Genomic DNA, 20,864 nt, shown 5'->3' on the forward strand with positions numbered 1-20,864 from the left:
TTTAATTTTAAATTTCAAGATCAGATGAAGTATTTTGAATGGAACACGTAAAAAAAAGATAGATACAACTATATTGAGAAAAAAAAACTTCGGAAACTGACAGAATGATCCCAATTGGATAACTAGAAAAGAAAATACTTGACGCTTTTGTTAGTACTACCTACCGCATATATAGTACAAGAACAGGAGGATCATGTGGATAACTCGGATGAAGATAGTGTGTGGTATTATGATGTGTTCAAGATACTACAACATAAAAGGATGGTTTTTGAAAGAGATTATGATATTATACGTTATAATATATTAGAAAAAAAGAAGAGAACTCCTATGCACCAAAGACATTGCTCGTTCACATTGAAATCTCCAAAAGATGTAATAATACATTCCATGTCAGAAATGTGTATAAAATGTACTTGACGCATTGTACATTAATTACAAATGACAACATTAGTAACATTATTTAAAAAATTATATTATTATTAAAACAAGCTGATAAAAAATTTTAAATTCAAATAATCTAACATTGTATTTAGTAGTATTACGTAAATTCACAACAATAAATAAGTAATTGTTTTTTAGATTTATGTTACTTATAATATTATAAAATATTAAAATTCAATATATCCATTACATTGACTTATATTAGACACCTTATGTACAGCAAAGCTTTAATCACTTGTCCGTTGTTTTTTTTGTTCATATGAATTTTTCACTCAAAAATTGCACATGTCTTACTATGGTTTTATTTTGAATATTTTAAACTTATTGATTATTGTATATAATTGCATCGGTTTTAAATTTATTTTATCATACATTTCCATTATTGTTGAAAATATTAATAAATTTAGATTATTTTAGACATGACAAATAATAAAATAGCATAAATGCTTGTCCCACTACTACTATAATATTATTGAAATTTTAAAAGTTGGTGCCTATTCTGTTTCAACAAACATAGTATTCTATCTAAGAAAACATTATCGTTTTATACTTTTCTATCAATAGTTAATAGTAATAGTGAAAACAACCGATAAACAAACTTCTATTTTCATTTTTCTTACTTTGTTAATAGTCAAATGACAGTAAACGGTGAATACGAGTACGGTAATTCATACGTCGAAAATGAATATTTAAAATGGAAAAAATGTTCATTGTTTTTATTCTGTGAAAACACTTTCAAAATAATAATAATATATTTCACTCTAGTCATGCATAGCCACATAGGTACTGCTTATCATAATATTCTAATAAAACACATTCTCTGTGAATGAAATGAAATTCTACAGTTTATTACTTCCATCAATAATATTTTAATTTATGCCTTTTGAATATTTTTTATGTACATAATTATATAGTAGTAAATTGAAAGTGGTAATATTCCAAAAGGGCCTAAAGTGGAACGACATAAAAGTCCCTTTCATCACCAAAAATGTTTTCCATTAATTAACCGTTAGATAACATTCATTTAATTTACACAGATCTACATAAATGATTTCAAAAGACCAACTGTGGTACAAATACATTTCCCTCAAATATTTTTCTTCTCTTTCTTGATCAATGACATGTAAATCAGTATTGTATTTCGATTTTTGAATGCATATTTATTATTCTTTTGTTAATATTAAATATAGAACCATCTGTCAAATATGTCACAACAACAATAATTGTAATAATATTAAAAGATAATAATTTTAAAGTGATTAAAAATCAAATCATCAAAAAGTACACTAAATAGATAGAAAAAATATTATCGAGCTATGCGATCGTTTTTATTATTTTAAGAAAATCTCAAACTCCATAGGCAAAATAACGAAGAAATAAAAAATAAATGTTTCGATTTACCTTAACAACAAAAATAAAAAAATTGTAGATAAAAATAAAGGATGGTGTACATTCTTTAAGTAGCCTCATAATGACTTATACACACTTTTTTGAGAACAATACAGATATTTATACTCATTTAACTGAGAATTTTTGGCAATAAACTATAAATTATTTTCGTCAACACCTCAAAAAAAAAAGTTTATTTAAAACCAGACGCCGGTAAATCTTTAACTGTACGTTATAAACCTTAATTTCTACTAAACATAATCTATTGTATCATATAATATGATGTCTTTGGTATCAAGTTGTACCTATAAAATAAATTAAAGGTTTTTTATTTAGGTGGGTCAGGTTCATTTGTACAACATAGTTGTTTTGTAATTTTTAGTTGTTATTATTAATTGTTTTTAAAGATATTTCAAATGTTTTTGGTTTGAAATAATGTGAGTAATATTAAATTCAACTATGAAGTTATTACTAATTATTCACAGTCCATCTATTCATAGTAATATAGTATTCAATTGGTTTTAATATACATAAACCAATGTATGGTCAACTCATCTTTTTAAATTAATAACTTAATATATATATCTATCTCAAAGGTTGTATTAATAAGTAACAACACAATAAAACAGCTATATGGTATGAGCGAAATTTAAAATTAAAATTAAACAAATACAAATAATTAGTATTTTATCAGTGAGATATTCGTATAATATTAATAATACAATATTAATACATATTGTAACTTAAAATCTTGCACATCCAGGAATAAAACAATGTATACAATATATTATATAAGTACGGAACATACAAAATATAAAATATATATATGTTACATTTTATAAGACATAATTATAGCCAATAACCTATATACAGTTTATAATGAAAAAAAATTCAATATTATTTTACTAGAATAATTGTTAGTAATATTAAAAAAATATTCACTTTTCATAGTCATAAAAAAAAATATATTACTTTTTTTTCTTTGGAAGTTATTACTGTTGTACTCCTATTGGCTATTATAACATTTGCCCTGAAAAATAAAAACCTCACCTTAATAGAAGAAAAGGAAACAGATTTTTCACGATACCAGCTTTGTGCCTGTCAAATTCTATCCGGATACACAATAATAGTGACACCACAAGACATATCGATTTACTGTAATATGTTATGTGTGTATCATTCCATTAGTTTTTGTTTTATGTCTAAATAATGTGCGAGGTATAATTTATCTTTAGACAATAAATATCAAACATATTTAAATCAATGTGACGTTAAACAAAAATAAAAGTATGTTTATAAGCTTTAAATGATTACAAACAATAAACTGTATGGATCCAACAAAATAAAATATTTGTCTTTTTAAAAAATTTTCTATTCAAGCATAATATAATGTAAAAAAAAAATGTGAAAAACTTTAAAAGACTAATTAATACAGAAAATAAATAGTAAAACATTTTGTACACAAACATTTTAGTTTCATATGAACTAAAACAGTTAATATTTATTGTCTGAAAACATAAATTATGATTTCTTTTGTTATAAACAAATTGAATTTGTACTTAATACAATAATACGTATGCAATAGTTATTACTTATTAGGTATATTATTCACGAACAATTACCATACGCATCACGCATGATGAACATTGTAATATACATTATAATTTATAATAATACACGGTACCACATTTTTATATCAATATATTATTATAATGTCAAAGAATAACATATTTCAGGCATTTATTTATTTTAACAAATTCAAATATATGTATACAACAACATTTCAACAATTAATATTAATGTAATGCACATATTTTTGGATTTAATAAAAAATAGTTTTAAATAACCTTTTAACTAAAATTACCAAGAAATGTATTATTATCTATGCGATATATTATGTATATTTCAGACATATATAGCTATGTATATCTACTACAGAATACATTATTGCATAATTATTTTATTATTAACCTAACCTAACGGTAGATTGTAAGTATTGCCTATATACCTACTGATTACTGATTTTTAGCTCAAATTATTATTTTTGCTAGAAAACCTACGAGTATTAAACGAGACGATAATGTCTTAATTAAAATAATTTTAAACATTTTGAGTATAGATGTATAATTAGGTAGCATTTAAAAATATAACTATTGCATTTCTTTATCTAATAATAATTACTAGGTACTCCAATAATAGCTAAGTTTGTTTTAACGTTATTAAATTTAATTTGAATTATACATTTATACATAAATGCACATAGATACTATGCCATTTACTTGACTCGATTTTTGAGATACCTATCTATTTTTTATGTTTAGTACCCACAGTTCATGATTAAAATACAAAATTATAATGAGTTTATTTATAATATGATTGCATATTCGAGTATAATAGAAGTTGAAAAAGTTCAACTCTTTGCCAGTATTTGTATATTATTTTAATCCAAAGTTAAGAAATAAGTTAATATATATTCTTGTAGAACGATTTTCTTCGAACAATGGAAGAAAGAAGTTAAAATCAAATCCGTAATATGCATAACTCTATGACGGACAACGACCAGCACGTGGAATAGTAACGAATTTAGTAATATCAGTTTTACCAGATATGGCCACTTATGGCCATTTACATTTTACAAACTTATGTTTGCACTGTTAAGTCTAATTTGATGAAACGATATTTATAACATCAAGGAATGCAATTGTACACAGCGACAATATTAAACATTTGGAAGAATTTTGTATTGATCAGCGAGTAGATGACTAGTATATACTTACCTGATACATGTACAGTATAATTGCGTGTTGAAAATTACATTTCGGTAACCAATTATGATTTTATTATTAACGATTAGCACAACGTATGAGCCAAACTCATTTTGACACAATTAACGAATAAGTATAACACATTATCGAAGTCACCTATAGGTTTAGTCACGATTCCTAAAGTTTGCATAGCTAACATAATTATAGCTGTGACTTATCTGATACTACGGTGCCGCCACATACTCCTGGTGTTTAATGTGTGGTGTACACGCAAAGCTATTTAGAAAATAGTCAAATTAAATTAATATTTCCATTATAATATTATATAACGCTATGGAAGGCGTGTTTTAGACGAAGAGAAAACAAATATTATTAAAACAATTACCTATATTTACTATAGGTGTGTTAATATTGTGTGTCTATGATATAACTACTAAAAATTGTATTTTTGAAATATTGACGTTTTATTCTAACATAATATGCATACTGAATGATATATTACAAGTATAAAGTAGGTACAGAAAAGTAAATCTTAGCACAGTACTGCATAACTAAAATTGTATGCGAAGTCGTAATATGATGAATATTATACCATAAAAGCATTAACCAGACATTACTCATTTATGATTATTCGTTATATTTTGTTATAAATTCTTGATGAGTTTTGAGTTGCATAATAATATACCAATTTACTTGGTGAATCCTAGTCCTAGAACGAAGAACAATTATTATATGGTTTAATGGTCAAACCACAAAAAATATTGTGCTTATGATTTTTATAGAATGTAACTATAAATTAGTTTTAGTCATTTTAGGTTGTACGAAAAAAAATTCCCAATGTTAGATTTAAAGAGATAAAAACTTCAATATTTTTTAAAAGCATTAAATGATCTTTATATTTTTTACTTAGTTAAAAATAAATACAAAACATTGAATTAAAACTCAACGCACAAAATTAACCCTAATATATACTCAGCTGTATGACCTGATATATTGAGTGACAATACCTCCTTACTCAAAAAAAAAAAACTGACAGGACAGTCAAATTTAAAAATAATATTTCCCAATGTCCAAAACACGTCATATAAATGTTGTATATAAATTAATAACTTTTAAAAATAAAAGCATAATGTTTTCTTATATTCAATACTATTACAAGCTGTGTAAAAAAATTTGGAAAACTGATATGACCTTATCTGTTATAGTTTAAAACCAATAATATTAAAAATATAAAAGATTGAATTATTAAATTATTTAAAACATTTACTAGATGATACTCATTACACGAGCATTATTTTTCAAAAAGTATAAAATATTTTAAACTGACTATCTACTAAAAAATACTTAGTTCAGAAATTACTAAATAAAAGTTAAAATATTAACAATATTATAGTGGACTTATGTGATATACCTATTCAATATAATTATGAAATTTAATCAAACAAATTGCGATTTATCAAAGAATTCATATAAGACCAGAATCGAAAGAAAAACTTTCCTGCATTTACAAAATATGTTCCTGAAAATATTGTAATGTGTGGTCAGTGATGAGTAAATTTCATATACTGTTAATTGATAAGAACCAGATATGAGCAAGATGCTCAAAAATCAGTATCGCGATACTAGATACTTGGATTTTGAGTATCGAGATATTAGATACTCGATACTTACATTTTAAGTATTTAAATACTCAATACTCGATACTCGATATATTTGAAAAAATTAGTCATAGGCTACGAGTCGTAGGATTTTTTTTAATTTTATTTATTCTTAATTAGGTAGGTTGTGAATCTAGACAAATGTATTTAACTTTAAATTTCCAAATATTAGTTAAGTATAGATATACTATAAAATGTCAATCGTTAAATTAAATAAATAAATAATAATAAAAATAAATTATAGATATCATATCATTCATATCGAATATTATATGACACGACAAAAAACGTACGGTAAAGACGTTAAGTCCTACTCAACGTGTATGTGTGGTGCATCACAGTACACAGATATAACTTAATATGGCAATAGGTTGAAAAATAATTTCGTACAAGTTGTACTGCATTAAATTATGATTTATAAATTTATATTCATCGCTCATATTATTTTACACATATTATATTATTATACTACAACATAGTCAAACAGGCGCGGTTGGTAGATAGGCGAGTAAAAATAATCTTAAAATATTAATTTTTTAAGTATCGCATTAGTATCGAGTATTTTTTGACAAAATAATTTTGTGAAATACTCTATACATCATATAATTGTATCGAGAACAAGATACAATTTTATCTAAGATACGTATCTGAGATACTTGTATTGAAGATACTGCCCAACCCTGATAAGAACATATTTTTATCATGTGCAATGAACAGATTTTTCACATTCTATAATTTAGCATGGCATTTAGAGTTCTGTTTCCTACTAGTCTCTGTCTCCTATAAAAGTAAGACATGTAAAATAAAACAGAATCACTGTATATCAAATTTCATGTATTTTATCACTAGGGTTAGTAAATATTTAAGAATTGTATTATTATATATTTTTAAAAGTAACTACCAACTAATTTTTTGATTTCGACTGTAATGATCATTGACAATTAATTATCACATTTTTTTTCTAAACCCATAATACTACATAACTATACGTATTTAAAAAACTCAATATTTTGTTCATTGTATTTACGTTTTAAAAACAGGTGTTTGTTGTTAATAAATCGTACATGTGAGTGCAATAAGGTACTGTTGAATGTTTAATTACAATGGTAATTGATGAAATAGAAGTTAGAAATCAATATAATTCATAAATTAAGCCTAATATTTATTTTTTTGTTTTATTTGGTTAAAAAGTAAAGGTTTTGCATAAATGCAAAGTACACCACTTTTTTGTCAATGTTTACTATGTAATTTATTTTCTGATTGTGAGTGGAGCGTATTTGTATAACAATGATGGCGTGTTTCTTTATTTTTTTTCTTTCTTTCAGTTCTGGCCGTTATAGAAATATAGTGTGTAACATTTAGATTTCGGAGGATTGTCATATTAACCACAGTTAAACTTTTGAAAATGGTTACCTTCTAAACATAAAATACATTTTATGATTTAATACCTACATTGTAAATTGTATATATAAATAAATGCTTAATCTTACATCATTATTTTTATACCAATATTTGTTTTGAAAAATGTTTTTAGATTTGTTTATTAAGAATAGATACTTACAACATTTGAATACATTTGGCTACTCTCATAGTATCATACTATCATAATATTCATAAGGAATACAATACTTAAGACGGAGGAAATAAAACAGATTAGGACAATCTTTACACAAAAATAATTCAAATAAGTGCTTTGGAAAACATCATAAATAGTTGTTATTTGAATCATTTTTCTATTATTAGTACCTATATATCATTGATTTAATATTTTTCTGAATACAAGTCTTTTCTGCAGCTCAACATAGATTTCGAAATTCGAGGGAATATTTAAAGATACAGCATGTCAACCAACTGTTACATTTATAGATTTTTTAGATCACTAACTTCTACCCAAAATCAGATCACGAAATGATTATTTTTTGTAGATAGGTACGAAAAAAACTATTTTAAGCTAATTTATTTTTTTCTTTGTTCAGACTTCAAAATAATCTCTACAATAGGTATTTCAAGCAAATGCATCATGAAGTATATTTGTACTGGACAATTATAGATTGTTGCTAATTTGATAATTTGATGTATTATATGAAATCAAACTTAAATAAGAATATTTAATAAGCATTTTCTTGACATAAATATTAAATAAAAATATATTTTATAGTTTAAAATCCTTAAGCTTATTTTGCCACATATGTTTACATGATGACATCATATACATAGTATATGTTTAGACACAGCATATGAAATATTTTTTTCCTGGAAATCAGCCAATTTTTTCAATAACTTTGTTTAAAAATATATTTAAATTATTGTTAACTAATTATCATCTACCTGGATGTAACCTGTCACTTTTTCTCGTAAAAATACCTACTAATCATGTTACAAACTTAAATTATTTGGGTTCAATAAACTTTACAAAAATCTAGAGTAAAATAAATTGGTAGTTACACTGAATCGTACACAGTAGTTAACATTATCTTTGTGAAAATCAAACAGTTCAAAATTTAAAATGTAGTACCTTTGATGATCTTATACGATCTCTTTGCGATTAATAGTTGAAAACCATTACCAAAAATATGATAAACTGTTTATCAGAAATTTGAAATTCACATTTTTTAGAACAATAATACTTAACATAATATTAAACGTATACAAAATGTAATAAATGGTTATTAAAAGATTTTCAAAATGTCAACTAAAATTGATTGAATCTTAGTTATTTTTGGTTAAATTAAAGTTTAAAAGAACAAAAGCAGGTACTTCCTGTAACTTATCAAAGTGGTTATTATTTTAAAGCTTAAACTAAAAGAAAAATTACAAATACCTACCCTGTTTAAAAAAAAAATACATTTCACTCAACTTTAAGGTTTAAAATTAATTATGATATCATACAAAATTTTAGAATTTGTATAAATTAAATTAAATTAATTTAATCTTTGAAAACATCTCGTGCATGAGTTTTGCAACAAAAACGCTGCATCAAAGATACGGCTCTAAGTTTCCCAATTTGGCATGGTTTAAAATATTCATAACGGACTTTCTGTGGATTTGTGTGGACCGTGGGAACTTGAACCTTTACGTAAATTCTACAAATGGTTATATAGAGACATTTTTTAATTCAACTGTAGAACTATTGGAACGAATAGCTAAGAATCAACATGTTAAACGCAAGAACTCCTTTAACTTTATTTCGAAAACTATATTACATTTTAAACTTATCTTTGTTAAAATGAATGATGGAACGTACAATTTAAAAAAATAATATTTCAAGTTGTTTATAAACTAGATAACTATTTACCATAGAGTTTAATGTGCAATAAAATATATTAAAACAATATGGTTTGTATTACAAAATTATTACATTGACTAAAAACTAATATTATCTGAAGGTTTTCATGAATATAATCACCAAATACATGTTTTAATAATTTTAACAGATTACAAAAAAAAGTTTGTGTTTTTTTTTCCACGGGATATATACCAATACTCAAATATACAACATAAGAGCCACTGAAAACATTATACTATTTGGATTCTATATACATCGAGTACCTGTCTAGTGGATAAAATTCAGCATAACGGATATTAATCGGATGCAGTGAGAATAGGATGGGAATGGATTCGATAGCTGGGATGGTTGGAACTAATCGGGAAGGCCATCTCCGACTACTGTTAAAATGTGTATCCGTTCCACAAGTAGACAGGAAAAATATCGAGCTGAACCGTACACATTACACAACGATATATTAATATATATATATTATACGATTCCCAAAGGATAATTCCACACTTCTATGTGTGACTTCAATAACATAGGTATCATATATGCGCATGAAGTGTACTATAATACATAAAACAGACGCTTTCGGTTTTGGATGTACCTATTTAAATGCAAGAGACCGAAATCCGATAACCCCGACCGTCCGCACGCCGTCGATTAGTTTTGACATATTTTGCGATGCGATCGTCGAATCCGGCATTTTCGGTCATATATTTTGCCGAACGAATTATCGATAGTGTTTCCGAATATTATATCGTGTATCGTTTTATTCCGCCCCGACGCCCCGACGTATTATGTGTCTGTACCAGGCGCCATCGTCTCTTCAACAGTCGACGGTATGAACTAAATGGACCGCAGTAATATCAAGTATGGCAGGTATAGGTGCACGAAGGCACACGACTGAATACGTCGTATCCTGCAGTCATTTATCACAGTGCTAGCTGTGTCGAGAGCCCAAATAATGCTCCGTAGTTTGCGGCAGAGTTACGATGTTAATTATTATTCCGATCTTAACCCTTTTAACAACATATTTACAACAAAGACAATAGCTGTAACAAATTGAACATTTATGACGAATTCATCGAATTTGGGTACACGGGTGGATTCCCGTTCAACAATAATATACATTGGTACTGGATAACAATGCTGTAATACTGGTAGTGTTGGTCGTGTTTTGAATAATTTAAAAATCCAAAATTCTATGTTTTCGCCTTAATGCTATCGGGCTATTGATATAAATGTATATATTTTTATATTTATATGTAACTATATATAACTTTAAGTTTACCATACACCGTGAAACTATAATTAAGAATAAACGTTCTTAAAAAAAAAAGGACGAGTTAAAGAAACACTTTAATTTTAAATTGTACTTTTTGTCGATGGTTTTAAACCATAAGATATTTATCAAAAGCATAAATTTGTTTATAAATAGTAAATACACATATTTAATCTTATCTTTTATAGAATCATAAAAATAATAATAATTATCACAAGTTTGTTTTACATAGTTGGTAAGTAAATTTACTTAAATAATGGAAAATTAATAATAATTATATGCAAAACTTAATTTATTACTAGCTCTTTATCCGAATACATTTTTCCAAGCATCATATTACATCTAATAATCTCATTGATTTAGATTATTTCCTCTATTCAATTATATACATATTTTTTTCATAATAATATCAAAAATAATTATTACAAACAATTTTGTGAACCACTTGCCTCTTAATTGTATTATATTACAAAAGTGTATTTACATTTTAAACCATAAATAAGATGTACTTTTTAAGTATTTCTTTAGCATATATAATAATTTATCTAGTTCTAGTATTATCTAATTATATACCTTGTACAAATATAAATCATAAAATAAAAATAAAAATATTTTTTCTATTGGTCTACTAAAATATATTTAAAATGTTCACGTATGACACTACATTTTAGTCACTTTGAGTTAGCATTAAAAGTTACTTGACATAAAATTACAAAAGTGTAGAAATTCCATAGTATATAGAATATAAAACCTGTTGATAAAATGTTTGTAAGGATCGCATAAGGTTGTTAGGGTCACGCAAGGGATATTAGATTAGTAATATTATTTTTTATAATTCAATCCCATTTATTAAATGGACAATTATATAAATACAAGCAATGGGTATTTATCTTCAAATAATGTAGGTATTGTAAATAATGACCTTTTTTTGTTATTTTACGTTAATAAACCTACTGAGTTCATGTTTTTGTTTTCAGATATTTTCATTGCTTCGTGGTGATAATACCGCTACAAAAAGTTCATATGGTTTATTAATAATCATATAAATAGAAATATGTCGAGTATTGTAGTAACTAATCAAAATTTACCAAATTAAAATTTATCGTAATGTAAATTAATCTATTAAATCAATTGGAATATTGAATCTTAAATGTAATAATTAAAATCTAAACATTTTCAAATTATATACAGATTCACTGTATTAAAGAAATAAATTGACTGAAAAAAAACACGAAATAATAATAATCAATAAAATTATTAAAAAAATTAGCTTATATTAGTTTTTAGAGTTTGATAAACGCCTGATGTTTTATAAAGCCTTTTCTTTATGGTTTATTTAGATGTTGTGTACGTTACAAACACTGCAGGATTTAAGTTTAATAATTTTGACTGACATCTTATTACAACCTTCAGTAATTAATAATAATTTTTTATCACAATGAACAAACCCTAACTTCTCAAAAAAAATGTTGTCCAAAATTCAATTTTATGATTAGTAAAGACAGTATATAAGTGCCTATAATAATTATAATGCCATATGCCAAAAAATATTCCACTTTGTCTAGACGCGAAGAAAACAAATGTTGTATTTTATAGTTGGTACAATAGTACAAAAATTATCTCAGGGAAGTATTTTTTTTTTTGGACTTGCGAAGTTCACATGAATAAAAGCAGTATTATTATAAGTTTTAGAATTTAAAAATATTCAGATGAATTTAAGAATATGGTAAAAAAGCTTACAGCTTATTAACTTTTTTTTTATTTATTTTGTTATTAAGTTGTGTCTACATAAAGTATAAGCAAATAAATATTTTAAACATTTTAATTATAAAATTATTTAATTTATTATTAAGTTGCATCGACATAATACAAATATGTAACATAAATGTTTTTTATTAATTAGGTATAAATTGAGTATTTAATGATAGTTTTTTACGATTTTTTTTGTAGCTAACTTAATATAATACGTATTTTACTTCTTAATATGAATCGTTTATATCGTTCTATGTGAATTTTATTTTATAAAGTAATAAATCGCTATATATAATATATATACCAATATGGCGTTTTGATTTTATGCCTGTATCTTGGATATTATTATTACAAACGTATTACTTTATAAAATTTGTTCCACCCATATGAGTTATGACTATACTCTTCAAAATATTTTATCTTTTTCTGAAATTAATTAAAAACAACTTTATTAACACTCTATTGAATATTGGAAAACAAAATAATGCAAAAAATTGAAATCAATCGTAAAATGTATTTTTACCTGATTTGTTTCATTAATATATCAGTAATGTAATAACATTATGAATACAAAATACTGATTTTTTTTAACTTGTAAAATTATAATACACCTGTTGTTTTGTTATCATGTTAAAACTCATAAGATTTGAAGTACTTACTCATTCTTTGTTTAAGTAATATTATACATAAATGTAAAAAACTATATCTACATAAACGTACTTACCTACACATTTATCGACAAAATGTTTTCTGTAAAATGTACATTTCTATAGTATCTGCAAATTATTTCAAAAATCTCGATATTGAACCGTTTTTTTACTACAAATAAACACCGATTATATGACTATAATGTTGAGATTAAATTTCCTAAAAGGTTAAGTTACCTAGGTTATTATTTCAATCAACGTGATCCACCGAGTGGCAAAATATTACATTCACGCTGGTCGGTCAAACTTGGAGCACATACAAATATACAATAATATCTCCTACAAAGATAACGTTAACTGCAGCTACCCAAACGAATGGCATTTGTATATACGGGAGACCTGCAACGGATTTTAATTTTTTTTATAATATTATTTATTTCACAGCGTTCAATGCTCGATCCTAGTATTACTCCCGAGAGTTAATCGCCTTTAATTTAAATTTTTTCCCCAGAATTGCTGGAATTACGCCATTACACAGTAGTTTTACATCCCTTACCCCTCTACGTTTTTAATACCGGTCAACATATTATGAGTATATTCACTCGCATAGTTCATCCACGTAAACATGATTACCATACAAACTGTTTGTAGGACGGCTTTCAAATGCAGATTTTCAGATCACGGAGAGGGTATACAGGTCGATTATTTTTAACGCTCGAAAAAGTCCTTAACCTATCTCCACTCTAATCCAATTCTTACTACCTTACCAGCTGGAGGTAAGGGCTTATATTATTCTGTGTCAAAATAATCACTTTGTAAAGTTACTCTGCGTAAAAAGAGACACTTCACTTTGTAAATGAAGATTTTGAATGTCTTGGTGATGGTGATGATGATGATGATGATGATGATGAGACAGGCGTACATAGTAAGTTATGTTCTAATCATTATATTGGCACTACAAAACTACAGTATCTATTGGATCTACGACTTAAAGCTGCTAGGACTCGTGAAAAAAAAACACTACAGTACAGCTTCCAGTTGCTTTTGAAATATAAACAAATGGTTTAATCTGGCCCTAGTGGCCACACAACAATAAACACGCCGTACAGACACCACGCAGAGTTTAACCGTCGACAGTTGTACTGTTCGGGCAATATCAAAGTCTGTCCGTGCTATGATATATTGTTCGCTTAATTCCCCACGGACGATGGGACGAAATGTAGTTTGCGATTGGTTCACCAGTCGTTGGTCACGCGGAATCTACGTGTAGAGCCTCTCCGGCAGGACGAAAAAGGATCAGATCAAATCTGTCACGACGACGCATGTGGAATCCCAATGAACCGAAAATAGACCCAAAAACATGTTCCGGTTTTTGTAAGCAGTAAGTCTGTATTTGTATCATTACTTCAATAATAGTATGCCACGTAATGTATGCAATATTATTATGTGTATACACTCAATGACGCTAAAAAAGAGTTACCTAAGGCAGAGATATCAGTTATATATAGTTGTATACGACTTGTGTTATTATCAGTTGTTAGGGTGGTGGCAGTGCTGATATAATTTTTTTTTTGCTAATTTTCAATAATGATAGGGCGGTGAACATATTTTTTTTTAATATGGTTTTCCTAGTGGCATTCATTATATGTGATGTACATGTTTTTTTTAATCTTTTGGAGCAATGACGAACACCAAACATCGACCAGTGAAAATTATGACTAACCATTTTTTTTTTATCCTGTTTAACTTTTAAGCACAATTAATATAATGGGTCCGTCTTGATTGTCCAAATACTATGGACCACAACAATTTTCAGACTGACGACTGACGAAAGATGTTATTATTATAATCAAAACAGCTGGTCGGTTTTTTTTATTTATTGTTTTTAGTGTCTAGATGTTATTTTTTTTTCTCGGAAATCTAGTTAATTTTGTAAATATAGGTACTTCAAAATAGCACGGACCTGCAGTTGTGCCTTTTATGAATAAAAAACCTATTTATTAATATAGGTGTTATGATACATCAAATACTATAACCAAACTGTCCAAACTACTTTTTTAATTTTTAATAAATAATAATACGTATTTTTACAATAATAATATATTGTCCATTGTACACCAATAAAGATGGTTTATTTATATTAAGTAGGAAACTAAAGTGTTATTGAATATAATAAACATCATACGGCTGTTATTTAGCGCAGTATTTACCCTTTGAAGATGTGAGTTTTTGAACTAATATACCTATTGCAACAGTTCAGTGTTGAGGAAAGTACTTGTCTATTACTTGAAAACCCCGATCTCAATGAAACAATAAATATATATTATAAATTATAATGTACAGCCATTTTGTTTTCCTGTAGAGATAGAATGAGCTTATATTGTAAATGACAAAGATTTTAGTCACTTAGAATACAATTTAAAAATGTCTGGAGTATAATAAATAATAGGAACCTAACTTTAATAATAGCATTGTCGTTTGCAATTGAAGCAATAATTTATTCACAAAAGCTTGGGACTTTTTCCTCGTCATATTATTGTTTAAACATGAGTAAATTATGTTAATTATTGTGCAATTAATATTTCGTCCACAAATTTGAAACAACTATAATGATTGTCAACAAGCTCTCGTCTGTTTTGATTTGTTTGGGTCCGGAAATTAGATTTATGTTCAAAAAAATATTAAACTTTAAAACGTGTGATATTTGAAATATAAAATAGGTATTAAAAGTAAATGAGTAGTGATCAACCGATCACATACCATAATAACCATAAGGTTTTACCCTTTCGATATTTATTATTATTACTAGTGTTACAATTACAGCATTGCAAACAATCCGCAAAACTGCTTTATGGTTTCCATTGCCCATTATGAGTTCTACTCGGTGGATCCAATTACATATATAATGTTTCGTACGACTTGTTTATCGTTACATTCTGAAAACAGGTGCACATTATAGTACTATGATCCTAATATAGGAGTACACAATATTATATTAATATGTTGAAATCGTAGTACTTGAAAAATTAACTCGAACAATCTACAGTTATTCTGTATATTATAATTTCTATTATACACAGCTGATATCTCGAATTGAAATCATAGGTACTCACTGGTCACTACACGTAATGCATGTACTCTAAATATATCGGGATGAATACATTTTTTTTTAGTTTAAATTGTAATATACTAGTACATTTTACAAATTTAAATTACCTTATAAGAATCATAATGATATTATAATGATAAAATTATCTCTTGTGACAAAATAAACTGAAAGAGCAACATATTACTTTTAATTTGCAATATAGGCACCTATGTATAGGCTGAAATTTTCGGTAAATATTCATCGGGTTAAATTATTATTCAAAATTGTTAATAACCGTTATAAACAAAATATTAGTAAAAATTAAATTAATTTCAGTACTCATGGTCAAATTAGATTTAGTAATAACACAATATTGTGATTTGTAAGCATAATACCAATTGTGGTCTCTGACATAATCATGTGAACCTATTATCTACTCTGTGTCATGTCAGACAGACTATACATAAACTATGCGGTTTAAATATTTTTATTTAATTTGTATGGAATTTTATTAATAGAATAATGATATTAGTTAATTTCAAATAAACAATACTACTGTGTATTATTACATGACGAAAAAGGTGTTATTTTAATTATATTAAAAGAATTGAAATATTGTTGAATGATTGATCTAATATTTAAGTGTTAATGTTTAGGATATAGGGATAAGAGGGTTTCCTATTCAGAGTAGGTCTAAATATTTATGTTTTAAGTTAAACAATAGGAAAAAACTATAATATAAATAGAATCAATGATGTCCGCGCACCCACACCAAGTATGCTATCTCCATGTATCGTGTCTCTTTTTTTTGTATTCGATCTATTTTAGTGTCTGTTAAAGTTTTCTTATGTTTAAAAATAAAATATTACTGCAGGTAATACTTACTGCATAATTGTTACAACAATAATGTGATGTACGTTATGTTGTTGGTTTTCAGTAATTGGTTCATATATAATGTATATGATAAACTAGCCGATGCCATTTTTTAATACTTACATTTTGAAAAAATACAGATAGTTAGTTTTAAATGCAACGTTAATTGATATAAGTATACATTTTATTAATGAAATACTAAAAAAACATCATATTTAAGAATGATTTAACAGATAACAAGATTATAATTTAAACATGACGTATAAATCTAATAAATTAACTAATATAATAAATCTTAAATATACAATGCAATGTATTAGGTATATTATGTACCAGGCACAAGCTACACGTATAATAACCCTCGAAAATAACGAAAAGAAAATTATAAAAACACGTCAAAAATCAAAATATTTCCAGGTTTTAAAAATACGTTTATTTAAGAGTGAATTAATTTTAATTTACTGTCTTTAAATTTAATTGAAATTAAGTAGATTTTCAGATGAAACATAATGAATTATTCTCCGAAAAAAATGTATTATTCTTCTATCCAATCTGATTTAGATTCTTTGTTTGCTTTTTTATATTTGCTTTTTATCTCTTTTTTAGATGAGTATGTCGTAACTCACTCGCGCAAAAGTAGTGTAAAAAAAAATAATAATGATAATAAACAAGTTTATTTGACGAAAAAGACGTTAATATTATCTTTCATTAACTTTCTTTAATATATTTTTTACGTACGTGTTTACAACCTTTAACACGGTTTTACAGCAACTATTTTAACGATGGCAATGTTATATAATAGAACCTGTTAGGTTTACCAAAACCTAATCAAAACTAAACAGTATTAAAAATAATAATAACATATTATAATTTTCACTTGTAAAGTTTATTCTTCTTAATATGTAACTTTATCTATAATAATGACTCTCAGTTATGGTATAACAACATAGATACTAATTATCGTTAACGTTAATGCCTCGTATTATTTTGTTTACTACAGGTATCGATATAATAATTTCAAAACTTTCGTAAGTTAATAATTCAAATAGTATTGAATTTCAAAGAACACTTTTTCAATAATTTCTTATTTATGCAGACTATAGAGATACTTAAATACGAAACTTGTGGTTAATTTTTACACTTTTGGTTCTCCAAAAATGGTTTTCTGAAGAAAAAACTCTACTTAGAATCTATAAAAATAACAGAATGTATGACTTGTGTTTATTTTTATGTCAGTTCTATATAAGTTATGATTCATCAATTTTATCAACATGAATGAATCAGAACAATTAACTAACTACAAATACAGTTTTCCGAAGTCAATGAATTATTTCTGTATTGTTTTCAGGTATGATTATTAAATACCTCTACATTTTCAAAAGTTTTTGAAAACTTCCATAAAGCTGGAATATGATATTTTATATCCATTTCAAAGTACTTATTTTACCTTTTGTATAATTTAATAATTTGTAAAGTTATAATAAATAATTCTACTAAAAAGTAAAGTCACGACAACCACTAGTCAGTCAAAAAAATAAATTATAAGTATCGTACCGACTGCGTGCTAAAAACAGTTGAAATGCTCAAGATTGGATATAGTTATTACTGATTATAATAATATACTGAGTAGTGATGGTAAAAATGGATAATTTTCTGTTATTTAAATAATATAATTAGAACATGAAAATAACCTAGAACCGAAGTGTAATGTCCACATTGAGGTAATATTTTTTAATTTTAATTATAATCCCCTTCGTGTTTGTATATTTGTGTTGTGTCGTTTATCATAAACGATTTTTCTTGAGTTATTCTCTCCTCACCATATTGTCTAATTATTTTTGTTTCCAAATAATGTGTACAATTATATTAAACAAGAAATAAATATATATATTGTAATCAATAATTACATGTGATACCTTAACTAACATTTACCTAACACTATTATATTATATTGTTATATAGGTATTATAGTATTATACTACCTACTACTCTGTTTTATGAAATATATAAATATACACAAATAACTATTGTAGTTTATTAAAACATTTGATAATTGTAATTATTAATTTGTTTTTAATAATTTTTGTTTATTTTAGTGTTACAAATATAGATTGTAACTTGAATAATATTATTTTTCTACATTTATGTTTGAATAGTGACATATTGTATTAAAATTGAATCAACCTCAATGGTTATCACTTATCATAGAAGCCTTCGTACATTTATAGTAAGAACATGTGTTTGATTTGATCAACGCAAACGCACAATAAACTATAAAGAATAAAACAAAAAAACAATCAAAGTGTAAAAAATCGCAATATTTTTGTATTACGTTTGCAAGGCTGAATAATAATATGTAATGCATTCCTTATATTATTATAAATACATTTTTTAAAACTAGCTATAAAGTATATATTCATAAAAGAGTACTTACAAATTATTTTCTGAATATTATCATTTAAATATTCAAGTACAATAATGAAAAATATGCCTTTTGATAGTTGTTCAACTAAGAATATCATACATTTGTTTTGTTTTTCATTTTAATCATTTTAAAATTTATGACTGTGGGAGTACTTTATTTTTTTGATAACATTATTGAAACAGTTATATAGCTAATAAGTAACAGTAATCATTGGTTTCTTCTTTGCATACCTATAAAAAATGCGGATTTAACTAAATTTAGCGAAAACATGAATCTAATAATTAAACTAAATACAATAATATAAAATGACTATATTGCATTAAAATATTTTGGATTCTGCTGTTTGAGTTTTTTTTTTAATTACCAAGGACATCTCCGGTAGTGTCTTCCGAGGTCACACACACACACACACGCACACACACACACACACACACACACACACACACACACACACACACATATTTCTTTAATTAACATTGACTATTTTTGGATACGTGTTTTGTTTAAACTTTTGGTATTATAACTTATATACTTATATACTTTTACTCTATGATTATTAAAACAAAGCAATCTTAAGAACATTGATGTTTCAAATATTGTATGAACACACGTTGAATAGGTAAATAATTTACAAAAATAAACAGTATTTAACGCGACAATATAATTTGGCCATAGTCAATAAATGCACGATTGTTACCATCAAAATACCAACACTGCCACTGTTTTGTTGATTGTAGACAGTTTTATTTGCCAAATTTATAATTCACAGTTTTTGATCATGACAGACACATAGACAATATCCATGTGCGAGTGTTTTTAGAAATAATATGAACACTTTGTTTGAACGATGGTGTTTATTTTACGTAACAATCAAAAAAGGAATAATATCATTCGTACAAGAATAATAAAAATCAATAATATTATATCAGCACACACCACAACCATATATTAGGAAATTTAAATTAACTCAATAATAAAAACAACAAAATTTGATACAATTGAACGACTTAGATGGTCCATTTATGTTGTATTATAATGTAAGACGTGTTATCTATCCACATCTAAAACAAATTAAGAACCCTGTCGCTTGTCATCTGTTTACGACAATTATTCCAATAATGACCCTTTTTTAATTTATTTTATTTTGTTTAAGTTTTATACCACATCGTAACAAATATTAAATGTACTATTGGTGTAAAAAGGAATATATTGACTTTTATGTATTTTTTTTAACACAATACGGTTTTTGTGCACAGGTAACCGGTGTACA

General features: G+C 26.0%; 1 protein-coding gene across 3 annotated transcripts in view; it reads right to left on the reverse strand.

The window, feature by feature from the left end:
- Window positions 1-20,864, reverse strand: part of LOC111026518 (5-hydroxytryptamine receptor 1-like) — a 208,740-nt gene that overhangs the window by 167,034 nt on the left and 20,842 nt on the right. The window contains exon 2 of one of the 3 annotated variants that reach the window (XM_022304617.1): window positions 2,803-2,860. The exons of the other annotated variants lie outside the window; for them this stretch is intronic. The gene's annotated coding sequence lies outside the window, so the exon portion shown is untranslated. The remainder of the gene's footprint in view (window positions 1-2,802; window positions 2,861-20,864) is intronic. 3 annotated transcript variants of the gene reach the window in all.

Source organism: Myzus persicae, unplaced genomic scaffold, assembly GCF_001856785.1.
Source record: "Myzus persicae strain clone G006 unplaced genomic scaffold, MPER_G0061.0, whole genome shotgun sequence".
Lineage (NCBI taxonomy): Eukaryota > Metazoa > Arthropoda > Insecta > Hemiptera > Aphididae > Myzus > Myzus persicae.